Source organism: Macaca fascicularis, chromosome 7, assembly GCF_037993035.2.
Source record: "Macaca fascicularis isolate 582-1 chromosome 7, T2T-MFA8v1.1".
NCBI classification, from domain to species: Eukaryota; Metazoa; Chordata; class Mammalia; order Primates; family Cercopithecidae; genus Macaca; species Macaca fascicularis.
Window position 1 is genome coordinate 91496948 of NC_088381.1, and position 22121 is coordinate 91519068.

The 22121-nt window shown below is 41.9% G+C and overlaps 1 long non-coding RNA gene across 1 annotated transcript; it reads left to right on the top strand.

Moving 5' to 3' along the window:
- The first annotated feature begins 11080 nt into the window (after positions 1 to 11080).
- Positions 11081 to 17049, top strand: LOC141407265 (uncharacterized). Its single transcript, XR_012415624.1, has 2 exons — positions 11081 to 11414; positions 14983 to 17049. It is a non-coding gene; the product is annotated as an uncharacterized lncRNA (long non-coding RNA).
- Positions 17050 to 22121: the final 5072 nt, after the last annotated feature.

Genomic DNA, 22121 nt, shown 5'->3' on the forward strand with positions numbered 1-22121 from the left:
TATGGGGACATAAAAACCTTCAGTTTATAACACAGCATGGTCGCTAAATCATATGGTAAAAATATGTTTAGTTTTGTATTAAACAGCCAAACTGACTGTTTGATGTTGTCAGTGTTTTGGATTTTAGCCATTGTAGTAGTTGTTTAGTAGCATCTCATTGTTTTAATTTGCAATTCCCTAATCATATATGATATTGGCATCTTCTCATATGCTTATTTGCCATCTGTATATTATATTTGTAATATATCTGCTCAGCTCATTTGCCTATTTTTAATTTGGATTGTTCACTTTTTTATTGTTGACTTTTAAGAATTCTTTGTATATTTTATATACAGTCCCTTATTAGAAATGTGTATTGCAAATATTTTCTCCCAGTCTATGGCTTATCATTTTATTCTCCTATGTCTCTTTCTTTTTTTTTTTTTCTTTTTTTTTTTTTTTTTGAGATGGAGTCTCGCTCTGTTGCCCAGGCTGGAGTGCAGTGGCGCGATCTCCACTTGCTGCAAGCTCTGCCTCCCAGGTTCATGCCATTCTCCTGCCTCAGCCTCCCGAGTAGCTGGGACTACAGGCACCCGCCACCATGCCCAGCTAATTTTTGTATTTTTAGTAGAGATGGCGTTTCACCGTGTTAGCCAGGATGGTCTCGATCTCCTGACCTCGTGATCCACCCGTCTTGACCTCCCAAAGTGCTGGGATTACAGGCTTGAGCCACTGCGCCTGGACCCCTTTCATTTTTGAAGGATATGTTTGCCTGTTATAAAATTCTAGGTTTATAATTTTTTACTTTCAACATTTTAGAGAGATCATTTACTTGTCTTCTGGCTTGCATAATTTATAATGAGAAGCCTGTGTAATTCTCTTTTTTTCCTTTGTATGTAATGTGTCTCCCCCGCCCTCACCCTTCCCACCTTATGGCCGATTTTAAGATTTTAGTTTCTGTATTACTGGTTTTCAGCTGTTTTATTATGATGTACCTTGGTTTTATTTTCGCATGTGTTTATTCTGCTTGGAGTTTATTTTCCCATGCTATATGAGTTTATAGTTTCTTCAAATTTGTAAAACTTCAGTCTTTGTTTATACAATTTTTTTTTGTTCTATCCTTTCCTCTCCTCTCCTTATGTGGGACTCCAGTTACATGTCTATTACACCATTTCCTATTATCTCACAGGTAACTGAAACTCTGGAACTTTTTCTAGCCTTTTTCTCTCTGTGCTTCATTTTGAGTATATTCTATTGCTGTATCTTGAAGTTCACTGATCTTTTCCTCTGCCATGCCTAATTTGCTATGAATATTTATATCTGATATGTTGTATTTTTCACCTCTGAAACTTCCAAGCTATATCCAACTTCAAGTAAGATTGGGAAATATATATTGTCTGTGTGCTCAGGAAGAAAAGGAAAATAAATTTTGGTGAAGCAACCAAACTCTGCCACGGTGTTTCAGCCTGGATTCTTTAATCTTTCAAGTCTTGCATAGTCTAGTCCCTGCTTTCCTCTCTGATTTCATCTCCTACCACATTCCCCTTCACTCACCATGCCTTGGTCACATTGACCCTCTTACAGTTCCTCACACAGAATCTTTTCATATGCCTTTCCCTTTGCCTGGATACTCTCCTTACTAAACCTTTTTTTTTTTTTTTTTTTAAGTCACTTCGGTTTCAGACCAAATAGCACCCCCTATGAGACACCTTCCCTTGACCACCTTATATAATATTGCTCCCACCACAGTCACTTTCTATGACATACCCTATTTTATTTTCTTCATAGCACTTTTAACTCTTTATCATTTTTATTTGAGTGTTTGCTTGTTTTTTTTGTGTATGTATCTTGTTTACTCAAATGTGGGTTCCATAAGACCAGGCACCTTGTCAGTCCTGTTCATGGCTATCCACATTGCACATAACAGGTGTTCAATAAATAGTTGTTGAACAAATGATCTGCCATCTCTATCTGGCTCAGTGATTCTCCTGCTTACATTTTCAGACTGAGGAAATCTTATGCTAGGCCCATAAATTGAACATGAGTCGTTTTAGGGAGCATTACAAATAAATGAAACACTTTCAGTCCTGAGTTGGAGGATATTTTTATTTCTCCGATGCACCACTCACCACTTGACTTCATTAATTCACAAATATTCTGCATTCTTATTATGTGTCTGGTATTTTCTAGGTAGAACTGAGAATAGAATGGTGAATGAGAAATACACAATCTCTAGATATTATCATGGGGTTTATCTTCTGGTAGATAGAGTTATGAGTGCCACATTCTCTTAGTTCTCCAATCATACTTCCAATTCATTACTTCTCCACTATCATATATAAATATGTTTCTCATAGGTTCACACCCTTAGGCCTTCAACCACTCATCACCATCCTCCATATCTTCACCAGAGTGTGGGCACCTCCACTGGAAGACCAACAGGATCACAGGGAGCATTCAATATTAGTTACTGTCATATCTGTGGAACTTGGATTATGGAAAATGCTCCATAAATTTTTACTGAATAAAAAACCTACTGCCATTCCTCTCATTCCTAGAAAACTGGCTCACAAGATTCCTTTTTATCTGAACTCTTTTTTTTTTTGTGGGGGGGCTGATGAAATCTTTTTTTTTAATTCTATTTTAAGTTCTAGGGTACATGTGCACAACGTGCAGGCTCATTACATAGGTATACATGTGCCATGCTGGCCTGCGGCACCCATCAACCCGTCATTTACATTAGGTATTTCTCCCAATGCCATCCTTACCCCCACCCACCACCCCATGACAGGCCCTGGAGTGTGATGTTCCCCATCCTGTGTCCAAGTGTCCTCATTGTTCAATTCTCACCTATGAGTGAGAACATGCAGTATTTGGTTTTCTGTCCTTGTGACGGTTTGCTCAGAATGATGGTTTCCAGCTTCACCCATGTCCCTGCAAAGGACATGAACTCATCCTTTTTTATGGCTGCATAGCATTCTATGGTGTATATGTGCCACATTTTCTTAATCCAGTCTATCATTGATGGACATTTGGGTTGGTTCCAAATCTTTGCTATTGTGAATAGTGCCACAATAAACATACGTGTGCATGTGTCTTTATAGCAGCATGATTTATAATCCTTTGGGTATACACCCAGTAATGGGATGGCTGGGTCAAATGATATTTCTAGCTCTAGGTCCTTCAGGAATCACCACACTGTCTTCCATAGTGGTTGAACTAGTTTATGGTCCCACCAACCATGTAAAAGTGTTCCTATTTCTCCACATCCTCTCCAGCACCTGTTATTCCCTTTTTAATGATCACCATTCTAATTGGCATGAGACAGTATCTCATTGTGGTTTTGATTTGCATTTCTCTGATGGCCAGTGATGATGAGCATTTTTTCATGTGTCTGTTGGCTGCATAAATGTCTTCTTTTGAGAAGTATCTGTTCATATCCTTTGCCCACTTTTTGATGGGTTTGTTTGTTTGCTTCTTGTGAATTTGTTTAAGTTCTTTGTAGATACTGGATATTAGCACTTTGTCTGATGGATAGATTGCAAAAATTTTCTCCCATTCTGTAGGTTGCCTGTTCACTTTGATGGTAGTTTCTTTTGCTGTGCAGAAGCTCTTTAGTTTAATTAGATCCCATTTGTCTATTCTGGCTTTTGTTGTCATTGCTTTTGGTGTTTTAGTCATGAAGCCCTTGCCTATGCCTATGTCCTGAAAGGTATTGCCTAGGTTTTCTTCTAGGGTTGTTATGATTTTAGGTCTAACATTTAAGTCTTTAATCCATCTTGAATTAATTTTTGTATAAGATATAAGGAAGGGATCCAGTTTCAGCTTTCTACATATGGCCAGCCAGTTTTCCCAGCACCATTTATTAAATAGGGAATCCTATCTCCATTTCTTGTTTTTATCAGGTTTGTCAAAGATCAGATGGTTGTAGATGTGTGGTATAACAGAACAGACCTCTGTTCTGTTCCATTGTCTATATCTCTGTTTTGGTACCAGTACCATGCTGTTTTGGTTACTGTAGACCTGTCGCATAGTTTGAAGTCCAGTGGTGTGATGCCTCCAGCTTTGTTCTTTTGGCTTAGGATTGACTTGGCAATGTGGGGTCTTTTTTGGTTCCATATCAACTTTAAAGTAGTTTTTTCCAATTCTGTAAAGAAAGTCATTGGTAGCTTGATGGGGATGGCATTGAACCTATAAATTACCTTGGGCAATATGGTCATTTCATGATACTGATTCTTCCTATCCATGAGCATGGAATGTTCTTCCTTTTGTTTGTGTCCTCTTTTATTTCATTGAGCAGTGGTTTATAGTTCTCCTTGAAGAGGTCCTTCACATCAACTGTAAATTTGATTCCTAGGTATTTTATTTTCTTTGCAGCAATTGTGAATGGGACTTCACTCATGATTTGGCTCTCTGTTAGTCTGTTATTGATGTATAGGAATGCTTGTGATTTTTGCACATTGATTTTGTATCCTGAGATTTTGCTGAAGTTGCTTATCAGCTTAAGGAGATTTGGGGCTGAGATGATGGGGTTTTCTAAATATGCAATCATGTCATCTGCAAACAGGGACAATTTGAATTCTTCTTTTACTAATTGAATACTCTTTATTTCTTTCTCTTGCCTGATGCCCTGGCCAGAACTTCCAACACTATGTTGAATAGGAGTGGTGAGAGAGGGCATCCCTGTCTTGTGCCGGTTTTCAAAGGGAATGTTTCCAGTTTTTGCCCATTCAGTATGATATTGGCTATGGGTTTGTTGTAAATAGCTCTTATTATTTTGAGATACATTCCATCAATAGCTAGTTTATTGAGAGTTTTTAGCATGAAGGCTGTTGAATTTTGTTGAAGGCCTTTTCTGCATCCATTGCAATAATCATGTGGTTTTTGTCTTTGGTTCTGTTTATGTGGATTACTTTTATTGATTTGCGTAAGTTGAACCAGCCTTGCATCCCAGGGATGAAACCAACTTGATCATGGTGGATAAGCTTTTTGATGTGCTGCTGGATTCGGTTTGCCAGTAGTTTATTGAGGATTTTTGCACTGATCTTCACTAGGGATATTGGTCTAAAATTCTCTTTTTTTTGTGGGTTTCTCTTCTAGGCTTTGGTATCAGGATGATGCTGGCCTCATAAAACAAGTTAGGGAGGATTCCTTCTTTTTCTATTGATTGGAATAGTTTCAGAAGGAATGGTACCAGCTCCTCTTTGTACCTCTGGTAGAATTTGGCTATGAATCCATCTGGTCCTGGACTTTTTTTTAGGTTGGTAGGCTATTAATTATTGCCTCAATTTCAGAACCTGTTATTGGTCTATTCAGAGATTCAAGATTTAGTCTTGGGAGGGTGTAGGTGTCCAGGAATTTATCTCTTTCTTCTAGGTTTTCTAGTTTATTTGCATAGAGGTGTTTATGGTATCCTCTGGTGGTAGTTTGTATTTCTGTGGGATGGGTGGTTATATCCCCTTTATCCTTTTTTATTGTGTCTATTTGATTCTTCTCCTTTTTTCTTTATTAGTCTTGCTAGCAGTCTATCAGTTTCGTTGATCTTTTCAAAAAACCAGCTCCTGGATTCATTGATCTTTTGAAGGGTTTTTTGTGTCTCTATCTTCTTCAGTTCTGCTCTGATCTTAGTTATTTCTTGCCTTCTGCTAGCTTTTGAATGTGTTTGCTCTTGCTTCTGTAGTTCTTTAAATTGTGATGTTAGGGTGTCAATTTTTAATCTTTCCTGTTTTCTCTCATGGCCATTTGGTGCTATAATTTTCCCTCTACGCACTGCTTTAAGTGTGTCCCAGAGATTCTGGTACGTTGTGTCTTTGTTCTCATTGGTTTCAAAGAACATCTTTACTTCTGCCTTCATTTCGTTATTTGCCCAGTAGTCATTCAGGAGCAGGTTGTTCAGTTTCCATGTAGTTGAGCAGTTTTGAGCAATTTTCTTAATCTTGAGTTCTAATTTGATTGCAATGTGGTCTTATGAGACAGTTTGCTGTGATTTCTATTCTTTTACATTTGCTGAGGAGTACTTCACTTCCACCTATGTGGTCAATTTTGGAATAAGTGCAATGTGGTGCTGAGAAGAATGTATATTCTGTTGATTTGGGGTGGAGAATTCTGTAGATGTCTATTAGTTTTGCTTGGTGCAGAGCTGAGTTCAAGTCCGGGATATCCTTGTTAACCTTCTGTCTCAGTGATCTGTCTAATATTGACAGTGGGGTGTTAAAGTCTCCCATTATTATTGTGTGGGAGTCTAAGTCTCTTTGTAGGTCTCTGAGGACTTGCTTTATGAATCTGGGTGCTCCTGTATTGGGTGCATATATATTTAGGACAGTTAGCTCTTCTTGTTGAATTTATCCCTTTACCATTATGTAATGGCCTTCTTTGTCTCTTTTGATCTTTACTGATTTAAAGTCTGTTTTATCAGAGACTAGGATTGCAACTTCTGCTTTTTTTTTTTTTTTTTTTTCCATTTGCTTGGTAGATCATCCTCCATCCCTTTATTTTGATCCTATGTGTGTCTCTGCACGTGAGATGGGTCTCCTGAATACAGCAAACTGACGGGTCTTGACTCTTTATCCAATTTGCCAGTCTGTGTCTTTTAATTGGGACATTTAGCCCATTTATATTTAAGGTTAATATTGTTATGTGTGAATTTGATCCTGTCATTTTGATGTTAGCTGGTTATTTTGCTTGTTAGTTGATGCTGTTTCTTCCTAGCATTGATGGTCTTTACAATTTGGCATGTTTTCGCAGTGGCTGGTACCTGTTGTTCCTTTTCATGTTTAGTGCTTCCTTCAGGAGCTCTTGTAAGACAGGCCTGGTGGTGACAAAATCTCTCAGCTTTTGCTTGTCTGTAAAGGATCTCATTTCTCCTTCACTTATGAAGCTTAGTTTGGCTGTATATGAAATTCTGGGTTGAAAATTCTTTTCTGTAAGAATGCTGAATATTGGCCCCCACTCTCTTCTGGCTTGTAGAGTTTCTGCCGAGAGATCTGCTGTTAATATGGTGGGCTTCCCTTTGTGGGTAACCCGACCTTTCTCTCTTGTTGCCCTTAACATTTTTTCCTTCATTTCAACCTTGGTGAATCTGACAATTATGTGTCTTGGGATTGTTCTTCTTGAAGATTATCTTTGTGGTGTTCTCTGTGTAGCCTGAATTTGAATGTTGGCCAGCCTTCCTAGGTTGGGGAAGTTCTCTTGGATAATATCCTGAAGAGTGTTTTCCAGCTTGGTTCCATTCTCCCTGTCACTTTCAGGAACACCAATCAGATGTAGATTTGATCTTTTCACATGTTCCCATATTTCTTGCAGGTTTTGTTCATTTCCTTTTACTCTTTTCTTCTCATTTTATTTCATTAATTTGACCTTCAATCACTGATACCCTTTCTTCTACTTGATCACATCAGCTATTGAAGCTTCTGCATGAATCATGTAGTTCTCATGCCATGATTTTCAGCTCCATCAGGTCATTCAAGGTCTTGTCTTCACTATTTATTCTAGTTAGCCATTCATCTAATCTTTTTTCAAAGTTTTTAGCTTCCTTGCGATGAGTTCGAACATCCTCCTTTAGCTTGGAGATATTTGTTATTACTGACTTTCTGAAGCCTACTTCTGTTGGCTAGTCAAAGTCATTCTCCATCCAGCTTTGTTCCATTGCTGGCAAGGAGCTGTGATCCTTTGGAGGAGAAGAGTTGCTCTGGGTTTTAAAATTTGGAGCTTTTCTGCTCTGGTTTCTCCCTATCTTTGTGGTTTTATCCACCTTTGGTCTTTGACGTTGGTGACCTACAGATGGTGTTTTGGTGTGGCTGTCCTTTTTGTTGATGTTAATGCTATTCCTTTCTCTTTGTTAGTTTTCCTTCTAACAGGTCCCTCAGCTGCAGGTCTGTTGGAGTTTGCTGAAGGTCCACTCCAGACCTTGTTTTCCTGGGTATCACCAGTGGAGGCTGCAGAACAGCAAATATTGCACAACAGCAAATATTACTTCCTCTTGAAGCTTCATCCCAGAGGGGCACCCACCTGTATGAGGTGTCTTTCGGCCCCTACTGGGAGGTGTCTCCCAGTTAGGCTACATGGGGGTCAGGGACCCACTTGAGGATGCAGTCTGTCCATTCTCAGGGCTCAAACACAGTGCTGGGAGAACCACTGCTCTCTTCAGAGCTGTCAGACAGGGACATTTAAGTCTGCAGAAGTTTCTACTGCCTTTTGTTCAGCTATGCCCTGCTCCCAGAGGTGGAATCTACAGAGGCAACAGGACTTGCTGAACTGTGGTGGGGTCTGCCCAGTTTGAGCTTCTCTGGCTGCTTTGTTTACCTACTCAAGTCTCAGCAATGGCGGACACCCCTCCCCCTGCCAGGCTGCTGCTTCACAGGTCAATCTCAGACTGCTGCACTAGCAGTGAACAAGACTCCACGGGCATGGGACCTGCTGAGCTATTTGCAGGATATAATCTCCTGGTGTGCCGTTTGCTATGACCATTGGGAAAATGCAGTATTTAGGCAGGAGTGTCCTGATTTTCCAGGTGCAGTCTGTCATGGCTTCCCCTGGCTATGAAAGGGAAGTCCCCCAACCCCTTGTGCTCCCAGGTAAGGTAATGCCCCACCCCGTTTTGGCTTGCCCTTTGTGGGCTTCACCCACTGTGCAACCAGTCCCAGTGAGATGAGCCAGGTACCTCAGTTGGAAATTCAGAAATCACCTGTCTTCTGTGTCAATCGTGCTGGGAGCTGCAGACTGGTGCTGTTTCTATTCAGCCATCTTGAAATGGAATCCCTACCTGAAGTGTTATCTTCATCCTGGGTAAATTGTTTGTTCAACTAATTTAATATTTATCCTTATTATTTCTTGACATCCTCAGTTCCAGTGAGCTTCAGCTCAGCTTCACTTCAGCCACTTCAAACTGTCTTGGTAACTTAGACTTGTCATCACCCAGGTCCTTTCTATCTTGAAATATTAAATGTATATGTCCTATTCTCTGACTACAAATTCTTGCTTTTCCACTGGTGTCTGCTCTATTTCCTCTTACATCAGCTCTTTAACATTATGGAGAATTCTTGTTCCCTGACCTCTCTTTATTGTCCTAATCTGTAAATCCCCTCTTTCATTTTATTTCCTTCTTTATATAGCTTAGACTGCACAATATATCCCTTCAGTTACTGTCCTGTAAGTTCTTTAATTGCTTTCCTCACTTCTTTTTCACTGTCCACTGTTGGGAGAATATTTGTACCTGATCAATCCAAATGTCTTTTCTTCTATAGCTAAGTTGTGGAAAATTGTAGAAATTCACTTAACAAATTTGGCTTTTAATGCAAATTGACTTTTGATATCACTTGTCACCTTTTCCACATGATCCTACTCAGGACCACTTCCATTCCCCATCAACACATATTTAAACCACCAATTGTATTAGTTTGCTAAAGCTCTGTCTTTTCTTTTTTTTTTTTAGAGGGAGTCTCACTGTGTCACCAGGCTGGAGTGCAGTGTTGCAATCTCAGCTCACTGCAATCTCTGCCTCCCAGGTTCAAGCCATTCTCCTGCCTCAGCCTCCCAAGTAGCTGAGACTGCAGTCATGTGCCACCACACCCAGTTAATTTTTTTTGTATTTTTAGTAGAGACAGGGTTTTACCATGTTGGCCAGGATGATCTCGATCTCTTAAGCTCGTGATCTGCCCACCTCGGCCTCCAAAAGTGTTGGGATTACAGGCGTGAGCCACCACACATGGCCCAACTAAAGCTCTGTCTTAGCCCATCTTCTGTTGCTATTAACAGAATACCACAGACTAGTAATTTATTTTAAAAAGAAATTTATTTATTCCAGTTGTGGAGGCTGGGAAGTCCACGATTGAGGGGCCACATCTGGTGAGGGCCTTCTTATTGCATTATAACAAGACAGAGGGCATTACCTGTCAAGGGGGTAAGAGCATGTCAGCTCAGGCATTTTTCTTCTCTTTATAAACTCACCAGTCCCATAATGGAGGCAAAACCTGGTGACTTTATCTCATCCTAATTTTCTGTCAATGCCTCACCTGCAAATGCCATCAACATATGAATTTGGGGATTTAGGTTCCAACAAACAAAATTTAGGAAACACATTCAAACCATAGCAGGTTACCATAACAGAGTACCACAGTCTGAGTGGCTTAAACCACATACATTTATTTTGTCACCGTTCTGGAAGCTAGAAGTTCAGGATCAGTGTGTTTTCAGGGCTGATTTCTTCTGAAACCTATCTCCTTGGCTTCCAGATGACCATCTTCCCCCTTTGTCTTCACATGGTTTTTCCTCATGTGTGTTTACATCCTAATCTCTTCTTCTTATAAGGACATCAGTTATATCGGATTAGGGCCTCAATGTCCTCATTTAACCATAATTACCTCTTTAAAGACCCCACCTCCAAATACCTCACATTCTGAGGTACTTGGGGTTAGGACTTCAATGTATGAATTGGTGGCAGGGGTGGGGGTTGACAGATAGACACAATTCAGTAGGGGTAGGGGTTGGCAGATAGACACAATTCAGCCCAGGACAGTCTTCTCAAACCTGCTCCTTTGCCACCTCACTCTCCCTCTTCATAGAGGAGACAGAAATAATTATCTGGCCTCTCCCACTGTCTTATAAATCTGACTGTGAGGAGTTCTCTTCTTTCCTCACCCCCTCCCATTGAGGCAGAAATTTAAAAATAAATATGCATTCATTCACTCTAAAAGTAACAGGCAAGGCAAGGATTAAAAAGAAAAGCACAAGTTTTCCTCTGCCTAGCAGAGGAAAGTGCAGCAAGCTCACTTCAAGCACAGTTATAAGATAACACTGTGAGAAGCCAAGGCCAAAGGAATGGACTCCAGACACCCCCCAGCTCCAGAGCAAGGTTGAAGGAAAAAAAAAGACAAATTCTTTTATTGTTACTCCTTTCCCAGGCATCTTAAGCATGATTATGTTTTACAAATGTCTGTATTTAGTTAGTTGTTGTTTTTCTTTCAATGCAGCTGCAAGGCCACCAACTACACAAGGCCACAAGTTATGCTATGCTATAGATTATGTGACCTATCATATGATTAACTGCTTTTGTTTTACTTATTATAAGTCTGCTTATAAAACCCTGACTCTGTTTTTGTTTAATGCTTAGCTTTTTGGGTGTGAGTCTGCTGAGCCGGTGTGTACCTAAAATAAACAATCCTCCTGCACTCTCATATTGGTCTCTCTGGTCCTCAGTTTCCTGCAACATTTTTGGTGACCACGAAGGCACCAGAGACAGCAGGTTTACTGTCTCCTTTGGCTCTGGTGGCTGGAGTCCTGGGCCTCAGGAGACCTGTGACCCCAGACACCACTGGAAGAACTTCAGCCTGGAGGGGAAATCAGCCCTCCCCTGACCTGGCGCCCCCTACCCAGCAGTGCAATGGAACCTGAAAGGAGCTACAGGACAATTTCAGAAACAGCATGCTTCAGGAACCGCGGTAAGGTTTTGGGGCCCAAGGCAGGACCTGTCCCATGGGGATGGAAGGGGAGCCTAATAACCTCCTGGAGTGTGCTGAATAGTCTGACCCAGAGGGGCTGGGGGTGACAGGAGTGGCTCAACAATTTGGACGAATCTCACACCCCAGTCGACACAGGATGTGAGAGGGACTCGCTAAGTCAGCTAGGAAACTGGAGGTGGTGAGAGTGGCTCACTACCCTAAGTAGGAAACTGGAGGTGGTGAGAGTGGCTCACTACCCTAACTAGGAAACTGGAGGTGGTGAGAATGGCTCGCCACCCCAACTGGGGAAGTAGAGGGGGCGAGAGTGGCTTGCCACCCCAATTATGAACACAGGAACTGGGAATGGGGAAGCGTGTGAAAGTGTGTGAATGGAGAGGCCTAATTAGGTTCATCAGCTGCAAAGTGGGGCGTCACAGATCTCTTAGCATGGACTGTGTGCTCTGAGAAAGTGTGGGGCCAACTAAGACTAGTGGTGATCTGCATGTGGCTAATAGGAGCCACCCTACAGCTCAGAGATGTAGTGAGAATAAGGATCGCTCCAAAGCCAAGTAGCATCTGAAAACTCCCATAATAGGAGATGGTATAGTTGGCTGAAATGAGAGGAAGAGTGAGTGTACAAGGGTGATTGTGCTGTGCCATAAAGGGAGGAATGGGAGGAAAGTCATCAAAACTTACTCCATTGGAGTACATGTTATAGAACTTTAAGAAAGGTTTTGCAAGGGATTATGGAGTTAAGCTAAACCCCCAAAGATTGAGAACTCTCTGTGAATTAGAATGGTCTTCTCTTGGTGTTGGGTGGCTGACTGAAAGAACTATAGATAGGGATAATTGGCTGTGCATTTAAGGTGGTGACAGGGGTTGGAGGACAGCCAGGGTACCCAGACAAATTTTCCTTAAATTGATTCATGGTTAAATATAGCACAGACAAGACTGGCCTGGATCCAGCCCTATTTAGCAGCTTCACTGGCAGACACAGAGTTAAAGGGGAAGTCCCAGAAACAGCAAGAGAAGCCAGTTTTGCAGGAGCTGCCAGAGGGAACACAGATTCTTCCTCCATGTGTCCCAGCCTACCCCGCTTTACTGAGGCTAACATCCCCCCAGGAATGAGATTCAGGAGCTAACACACCCCAAGTTTCACCCCAATAGGAGAATCGGAGCCTGGAGAGGCCAGGGAAGGAAGTCAAGATAGTTAAGCGGCAGTCTCAGATCTGGCCATGCTTGAGCTATGCAAATACCTCTCAGGGAGATGTGAGTACCCATCTATTATGACGACTAAGGCCAGGTTCAAGGGGGCAATGAACTTTCAGCTACCAGCTCTTTTCAACCACTGATCTTTTAAACTGGAAATGCCACATTCCCTCCTACACGGAGAAGCCCCAAGCTCTTATAGATTTGATGCAATGAATCTTTCTGACACGCAATCCAACCAGGCCAGACTGCAGACAGCTCCTCCTCACATTATTTAACACTGAGGAGTGCAGGAGAGTAACATAGGCAGCTCTCCACTGGCTAGAAGCCCATGCACCAGAAGACACAGTGAATGCTCAGGCGTATGCTCAGGGTCAGTTCCCAGATCAAGATCCCAGCTGAGACCTGGTGGATGCAACTCAACTTCAGCATTTGCAGAGGTACCAAAAGGTTCCTTTTGCAAGGGATAAGAGCTGATAGAAAGAAGGCAATTAATATAGGGAAGATTTCAAAAGTGCTTCAGGGAGCTGATGAGAGCCTAAGTCAGTTTTACAGAGACTTTGTGAAGCATTCTTGTTTTACACCCCATTTGACCCTGAGGCTTCTGAAAATCAGCACATGGTAAACAAAGCATTGGTAGGGCAAGCCCAGGGTGACATCAAGCAGAAGCTGCAGGCATGAATGCCACTCAGTGTACGTTAATCAGGACCGGAGAACAAAACAGGAAAGAGCAAAAGTAACAAGTGTGGTGCCAGGCAGCTAGGCATGCCAAGGTTTAAGTCCCTTTCCCCAGCCCAGCTCTATCTGGAAAAAGAGGGGGGTGGGGACTGGCACCCGGAGAAAAGCAAAGGAGATGGAAGGGCATAATTCTGACATTTTGCAGCAGGCATCTGCCAAGCCTCTGGACCAATGATGGCCCAGGGGGACTACGGTTGTGCAGATCCCACCCAGCCCAAAAGAGTAAGTGTGAGAAAGGAAAGAAGAAAGTAAAAACAGAAATCGGAAGGAAACAGGAGAGACCAAGGGCAGTGTGTGCGTGGGGGTGGGACCCGTGTCATTGCCTGGCCCCGCAGGCCATAGGAGCAGGAGAACTCAAGAAGGAAAAAGGAAGCAGATTGAAGACTTAAGAAAAAGGTCAATCTGTTGGCAGCAGTCTTTCTATAGAAAGAGAGATTAGCAATGTGAGAGGATGTGGACACGAAGGTGGATGTGGAAGAGGTCCAGTTAGGCAGGGATTCAAGAGTCAGACAAGGCTAGAAAGAGATTAATGTGTAGGATGCAAAAAGAAAGGACAATGGAAGGATGAATGTCCAGAAGGTAATAAAGAGAGTGGTAAATGCTGTGGTATAAGGAAGTCATCGGCCAAGGGCTGCTGCACCTTAGAGGAACCAGATACTGATCCGATCAGGCTGGCATGAACTGAAGGATGTGAGGACTAGGACAGACCAGGTTCCTTTTCATTAGGCCTCCAGGATCCAGTGGTCACATTAGAAGTTGAAGGCAGCAGGATTCTGCCATATCTGGATTCCAAATTTCTCACTGATGGCTAAGCCACTACATAAAGTTACAAAGGTTGGGTAACGGGGAGAAAAAGAATCCCGCCTCTGGGATGCTGAACAGAAGAAGGAGCCATGCCTTCATGCCTTGTGTAAACTTTCTTGTAGACTTTACCGAAATGCCCCATACTGGAGGCTATCGGTATACGCTAGTGTTTATTTGCACATTTTTCATGATGGATTGAGGCTTTATCCACCATGACAGAAGAAGCACAAGAAGTGACTAAAGTACTGCTAAGAGACATTATCCCCAGGTTTGGACTGCGTCTGACTTTAAAATCAGACAGTGGGTTGGCATTTGTAGCCGAAATAGTGCAAGATTTAACAAGACTGTTAAAAATAAAATGGAAGTTACACACAACCTATCGGCCGCAAAGTTCAGGAAAAGTGGAATGCATGAACCGGACACTCCAGTAGCTACTGAAGAAATGTTGCCAGGAAACTCATCTGAGATAGGATCAGGTTTTGCCTGTGGTTCTCCTCTGAGTCAGGTGCACCCCCACCAAACAAACTGGGTATTTACCCTATGAGATTTTGTTCGGTGGGCCAACCCCAAACCATAAGTCAAACAAAAAGGTGATCTCCAGTAACTAGGTGAATTAACTTTAAGAAAACAAACGCAGGCTTTAGAAATAGCCATGCAAAGTGTTCATAACTAGGTACATGAAAAACATGCCTATAAACCTGACACCCCTTTAAACCTGGTAACTCTGTTTAGGTTAAAAAGTAGAACCCAACGTCTCTAAGACCCATGTGGGATGGGCCCCATATGGTAATCTTGTCCGCTCCCACTGCTGTTAAAGTTGCAGGTGTTGTGTCTTGGATCCACCATAGTTGGTTGAAACCAGCAGCTCAGGACAAGTGAACCAGCCAGCAGGACCCAGACCCCTTGACTCGGCTGATCCTGCGATGAGACCGAGTTGCTGCTGAGGACGACAGGCCTGCTCTGGTCACTCCAGTGGCTGACCAGTCTACACACGACTGAAGCTTGAGGAAACAACAAGCCCTGCTCTAGTCACACACCAGAAGCTGACTAGTCTATGCATGGCTGAAGCTTGAGGACTTGTCAAGCAAGTAAATGTAGTTAGAAATCTTGGGACTAGTAGTTTTCCTGTAACACTGTTTTACTATTGTTCTGTCGCTGTGCTCAACCTCTTTCCCCAGGTAAGGACTTCTTTTATCCTTGCTGGATATGAATATACTGTACGTTGTTTTGCTGTTGTTACTCCCCTTAACCATGCTAGAAGAATCACCCATAGAAGGGTGTCCCCACTGTACACATACTACTTGGTCAGGGAACAGTATAACTAAAACTCTATTGTACCATACTTATTATGAGTGTACAGGGACTCACTTAGGAACTGGTACTTATAATCAGACCACCTACTCAATTTGTGACCCAGGAAATAACCAACCTTATGTGTGTTATGACCCCAAGTTTTCACCTGGTGAATGGTTTGAAATTTGTGCAGTCAAAAGAAGGCCTCCTCTTAAACCAAACCAGGGTCCCTCCCTTTTACCAAGGGCTTATTTCTCTGTATTTTGATGCTCGTTAGGTAGCATACCAAGACTCACCCATCTGTGGTAACCTACCTTTGGAAAGATACTATAGAAATAACTACAAATATGTATGCATGCCAAGAGTAACTCCACCTTGTTCCCCTGGGACCCCAGAGAAAGATTGTTGGTATTGCATATCATGGCACCCTAGCACACAGCAAAAGTCAATTATGCTTACCAAAATGTTGGTGGACTGCAGATTTCTCCTTACATGTCTATATACACACATACCCAGTAACCTTCATATATGTTATCAAAAAGGGAACCCAAACCCATCTGGCCCAGCAAGCCACAAAAATGAGGAATGCTATCTATCAGAACAGATTAGCTTTAGACTACCTCCTAGCCCAAGAAGGAGGAGTATGTAGAAAGTTCAATCTAACAAATTGCTGCCTGGAAATGAATAATAATGGAAAGGAAATTATGGAAATAACTGCAAGAATGAGAAAATAAGCCCATGTTCCAGTTCAAACTTGGAAAGGGTGGTCTCCAGATTCTCTCTTTGGAAGCCTAGTTTTTATTTTTCTTAGGGTTCAAGACTTTAATAGGAGTGGCTCTGGCCATACTAGGAAGTTGCCTAATACTCCCTTGTCTCTTACCTCTCCTTGTTAGAAGCATTCAATCAAGTATAGAGGCAAGAGTAGCTAGGCAAACTACCACTCAGCTAATGGCGCTGTGTAAATATAGACCTTGTCTAAAGAAAAAACTTGTCTTTTCAGGCAGAACTAAGTAATAGTGATGCCTTCTATTAAACTTCTTTTATAAAAGGCATCAAAGAGGGAACTGAGGCAGAAATTTAAAAATAAATATGCATTCATTCACTCTAAGAAAAGTAACAGGCAAGGCAAGGGTTAAAAAGAAAAGCACAAGTTTTCCTCTGCCTAGCAGAGGAAAGTGCAGCAAGCTCACTTCAAGCACAGTTATAAGATAACACTGTGAGAAGCCAAGGCCAAAGGAATGGACTCCAGACACCCCCCTCCAGAGCAAGGTTGAAGGACAAGAAAAGACAAATTATTTTACTGTTACTCCTTTCCCAGGCTTCTTAAGCATGATTATGTTTTACAAATGTCTGTATTTGGCCAGCTGTTGTTTTTCTTTCAATGCAGCTACAAGACCACCAGCTATGCAAGGTCACAAGTTATGCTATGCCATAGATTATGTGACCTATCATATGGTTAACTGCTTTTGTTTTATTTATTGTAAGTCTGCTTATAAAAACCTGACTCTGTCTTTGTTTAATGCTCAGCTTTTTGGATGTGAGTCTGCTGAGCTGGTGTGTACCTAAAATAAACAATCCTCCTGTACTCTCATATTGGTCTGTCTGGTCCTCAGTTTCCCGCAACACCGTAAGTGAAGGCTGTTGCTGTGTTTTGAATGTTTGCATGCCTCAGGAATTCATGTTGAAACTTAGTCCCCAGTGCAACAGTGTTATGAGGCAGGACCTTTAGGAGGTGATTAGGCCATGAGGATTCCACTCTCAGGAATGGGATTAATGCCTTTATAAAAGGGTTTGAGGGCGTGAGTTCCTCCCTTCCATCCCTTCTGTCAAGTGTGGACATGGTGTTTGTCCCTTCCAGAGGTTGCAACAACTTGGACACAGAGAGTAAGCCCTTACCAGACAGCAAATTCACTGGCTCCCTGATAGTGGGCTTCCCAGCTCCCAAAACTGTGAGATAATAAATTTCTATTGTTTATAAATTACCCAGTCTAAGATCTTTTGTGATAGCAGCAGGAATGGACTAAGACATAAATTGGAACCAATGAAGCAGGAAATTTCCCTGATTTTTTTGTGGGCAAGAACTGGAGTGCATAGGCACTAGAAATAGCTGGCTGCTTCGGTGCCAGCAAGGTGGACTCTACTTGCTTGGTCCCTCTATGTTCCACCCCTCACAGGAGGGGGAGCACAGGTGAATGGATGCAGGAACCAGGGTGAGGGCTTTTGGGCACCAGCAGGAGCAAAACTCCATGTGGCCTCGCGGCAGCATCTAGGGAGGTGCCCATTACCCCTGAAGCCCTAGAAAGAGTGTTACAGTTAGTTCTCTTTTAGCTTTGCCATTTGCAGATGGTTTAAGTGTTAACGGCTCAGTGGAGAATCAGTGTGACAGCCTTTTGCACCGACACCTGAGTTCTTATTCAGTATCCAGGAGGAATGAGGTCGCACAAACAAATTGGACATGGTAAATGTGGGAAATTTTATTGCTGATGTAAGTGACTTTCAGTGGGAAGGGGAGCTGAAAAGTGGATGGTGCAGGAAGATAATCTTCCCCTAGAGTCCAGCTGTCCCTGACTGACCTCCTCTCTGAAGCAATGCCATCAGGCTGTCCCTCTGAAGTCAAGCTGCTTCTCTCCCATGTCCAACCATAGTCTCTGATGTCCAGCTGCTTCTCGTCTTCTCCTCTTCTCTTCTCCCTCTGCTGGTGGAGCCTGGAGATTTTATGGGAATAGGATGGGGGGTGGGGCAGGCCATGGGTGATTTTGGATAAGGCAACATTTAGTGGGAAAACAGGATGTAAAGTTCTCACTTTGGGCCGTGGTATTAAGCTTTTCAGCTTGTGGGTGGGGCCCTTGCCATGGACTTACTCTCTTCTGCCCAGAATTTCCCTGCCTCTTGTCACTATCTCCAAGAAGTGGAGATAGTGTAACGAATACCTAAACTCTAAGAAGTGGAAATAGTGTAACAAATACCCACTTCCGTAACAAATACCTAAAAATGTGAAAGCAGCTTTGAAACTGGTTAATGGCTAGAAGCTGAACCATAAAGGGCTATTTGGATGACGACTCAGAAGAGGGGAGCTGTGGAGAGCCTCAGTCTTCTTAGAAATTAAGAGATCATGAACAGAATGTTGTGAACAGAATATGGACAGTAAAGACCATTTCGAGGAGGTCATAGATGAAAATGAGGAATATCTTATTGGAAATTGGAGGAAAGGCCATTCTTGTTACAAATTGGCAAATAACTTGGCTGAGCAGTGTCCATGTCCTAGTAGTCTGTGGGAGGCAGATGTGAACTAGGATATTTAATGGAAGAAATCTCTAAGCAAAGTGTTGAGGGTACGGCATAGCTTCTCTTGAATTCTTAGAGTAAAATGCAAGAGAGAGAAATGAATTAAAGATGGAATTTATAATTAAAAGGGAAACAGAACTCAAAGACTTGGAAAAATCTTAGCCTGGGTAGGTTGTAAGGAAATAAAAGGTATATGCAGGAGAGAACACCAAATGGTGTGCTCAAGTGAACCTTTGATAAGGAGATTAGAATGAAGAGAAGGAAGCCAGTTGCTATTCATCAAGATAATGGAATTATGTCACTGAAGGCATTTTGGAGATCTTAAAGGCTGCCATTCCTATCACAGGGCCAGGGTACTAGAGCCTTGAGGGCAGAATGGTTTCAAGGGAAGGGCGCATGGTGCTGGAGAAGCCCAGGGAACTTGTGGGACCTCCAAACTCTGTCCGGGGCTGCCTCAAGTTTCTGCTCCTCACCTTCTGGTGCAGTATCCCTTGGCTGCCCTGGATTGGCTCAGGTGGGGTTGGTGTGTTGGGCTGCCCCTCCAGAAGGCACAGGAATAAACCTTGGTAGTTTCCACATGCTGCTAACTATGCAGGTACACAGAGCGCAAGACCTGGGGGGCATGGATTCCTCCACCTAGATTTCAAAGGATGCCCCAGAGAGCCTCAGAGCCCAGGCAGAGAACTGCCACAGGAGTGGGGCCACCACAGGGCAATGTCTGGTGGAGTGGTGGGAGTGAGGCTATCCTTAAGACCCCAGGACTGTAGAACCACAAGTATGCAACTCCAGCCTGTGAAAGCCAAAAGGCAGAAGAGTACAACCCATGAGAGCTGCAGTGTGGAATGTACCCAGGAAACCCAGAGAGCTCTTTCCTTCCATTCCTTCTGCCATATGAGGATACAATATTTGTCCCCTCCAGATGTTGCAGCAACTTAGACACAGAGAGCAAGCCCTCACCAGACACAGACTCTGCTGGCACCTTAATCTTTGACTTCCCAGTCTCCAGGACTGTGAGAGGGGGCTGGGTTGCCCAGGGCCTTGGGGGACAGCCCCTGCCCCAGTGTGCCTAAAATAAGAGACATGGAGCCAAATAAGATTATTCTCAAGCCTCATTATTTAGTGTGTAGACGGTATTGTTTGCCTTGTTGAGTTTTGGGCTTACTTTGGACCTATTGCTCCTTTTTTTCTTTTCTACTTCTTCCTTTTTGCAGTTCTGTAAGGAGAAGCTCACTCCAGGTTTGGAAGGCTGTTAGAAGAGTCATTTCCCATCCCGGGTCTGGAGGAAGGAGGTATGGGCTCCAAGAACTCTGCCTAACTCCCTTGTTTCCAGAGCCAACTATACCCTCCTCCCTTACCAAACAATTTTTACTCTGTCAGAAAATTTTTTTTAAACTTGGAAATAGGCAGAAGAAATGACAGGGCATTTACCAGCATAGTGGGCTTAGTTTTCTGTTGTCTTTGGGCAAAAGTTATTGTTTGGTTTTTGTTTGAGATGTGAATAATTTCTGTCTAATACAACAGATGATCCCAAAGGTTCTGGTTTGTTTTCTTGTTGGACTTTAACCAGTTTGTAACCCAGCAATCTTATGCTAATATTTTCTGTAAATACCCAGCTTCTCAAATGCTCTTTGAATCAGTTATAACATCTTATTGGTTCCCTCATTAATTAATGAGTTGAATAAAACTTTGAAAACTATTCATTTTATATTTGTATGAGAGTCACGATGTTATATTTTTTGAAAATTATACTTTAACAGTTTTATTGTGTACAGAGGCAAACAAAAAGGAGAGGTTACTTGACTTTGCAGTAGAACCATCTTTATTAATTATGCTGCTGAACTTTTCTCTCTCTGTTTACCTTTCAGATGAAGAAAAGCTTTTTCTCTTTTTTATGAAGAGAAAACTCTCAAGTCATCCTTTAACATTCTGCAGCTGCCATATAATACTCTGCTTCCTTGAAACAGTAGTTTGAAAAGTTGTCTAAATTGTCTAAAAAGTTGTCTCAGACCAAATGTTAAGGCTGTATGTGGAAAATATCATGACTATGTAAAGTTGATGTTAGATAGGTTTGGAAAGATTCATGCCTATGCAAGGTAATTACAATGACAAGAAAGGAATTCTTTGTGTGCTCCTACTGACTCTTAACTTTGCTATAAAGTTTCGACCTCTGCTGGGCACTTTCAGGATCTCCACCTGCCCTTTACCTCAACTAGGTTTAATGAGCTCTTAAAGTAAGTGAAGGCTTCCAGCTGCAACGACTCTGCAAAGACTTTCTCTTGTATCACCATAGAAACAAGACCTTCACTGTAAAAGAAAAAAAATCACATTATAATGAGGAACGCTGCTATAAAATATGGATTAATGAGTTGAATAACAAACAGGGAGGAACTTGTAGTAGGAAGGAACTAAGTGACAGCAAGAGCAGCTGGAGGAAGGAGTTAGGATGAATTGTGGGTCTCAGAATGGGGAGACAAAATGTACAGTCTAATATTTGCACTATGAGCCTGAGTTCTTACATACAACAGTTTCTGAGTGGAGGCTTCCACTATGGTGATTGTGAAGAGATAAACAGAATATTCATGACCCTGAGTTGCTTCTACATGTTATTGTTGGAGATTCAGCAAAAAAATGACAGATAAGATTTAATGAGCTTGAGAAAGAGATTGCAAATTTATAAGAAAAATACAAATGCCTAAGATAATGGGCAAAATTATTAAACTCAGTGCATAACAAGCATAGAAGAGGAAAAATAACTTTCTCCTCCACCCTTCATATTTCTTAGCTGGTACTTTCTGTAATAAAAGGCAAACTAACAAGAGAAAAACAAGCAGAAGTTTAATAACATGTATACCTCATGTATTCGGATGGTGCAAATGTAACTGTAATTTTTGCATTGTTGAAATTTACTGTTTGATATTGGAATACATTCTTAAATAAATGTGGTTATGCTATACACCATTTTAATGCACATTTCTCATTTTATTATTTTTTTGCTAATGACTTATTACTTGCTGTTTATTTTATATTTATTTTAGACTATGGAAATGATGTTAGACAAAAAGCAAATTTGAGCGATTTTCTTATTTGAGTTCAAAATGGGTTGTAAAACAGCAGAGACAACTTGCAACATCTACAATGCATTTGGCCCAGAAACTACTAACAAACGTACAGAGAAGTGGTAGTTCAATAAGTTTTGCAAAAGAGACAAGAGCCTTGAAGATAGTGGCTGGCCATTGGAAGTTGACAACAACAAATTGAAAGCAATCATCAAAACTGATCCTCTTACAACTACACAAGAAGTTGCCAAAGAACTCAGCATTGACCATTCTACAGTCATTTGGCATTAGAAGCAAATTGGAAAGTTGAAAAAGCTAGATA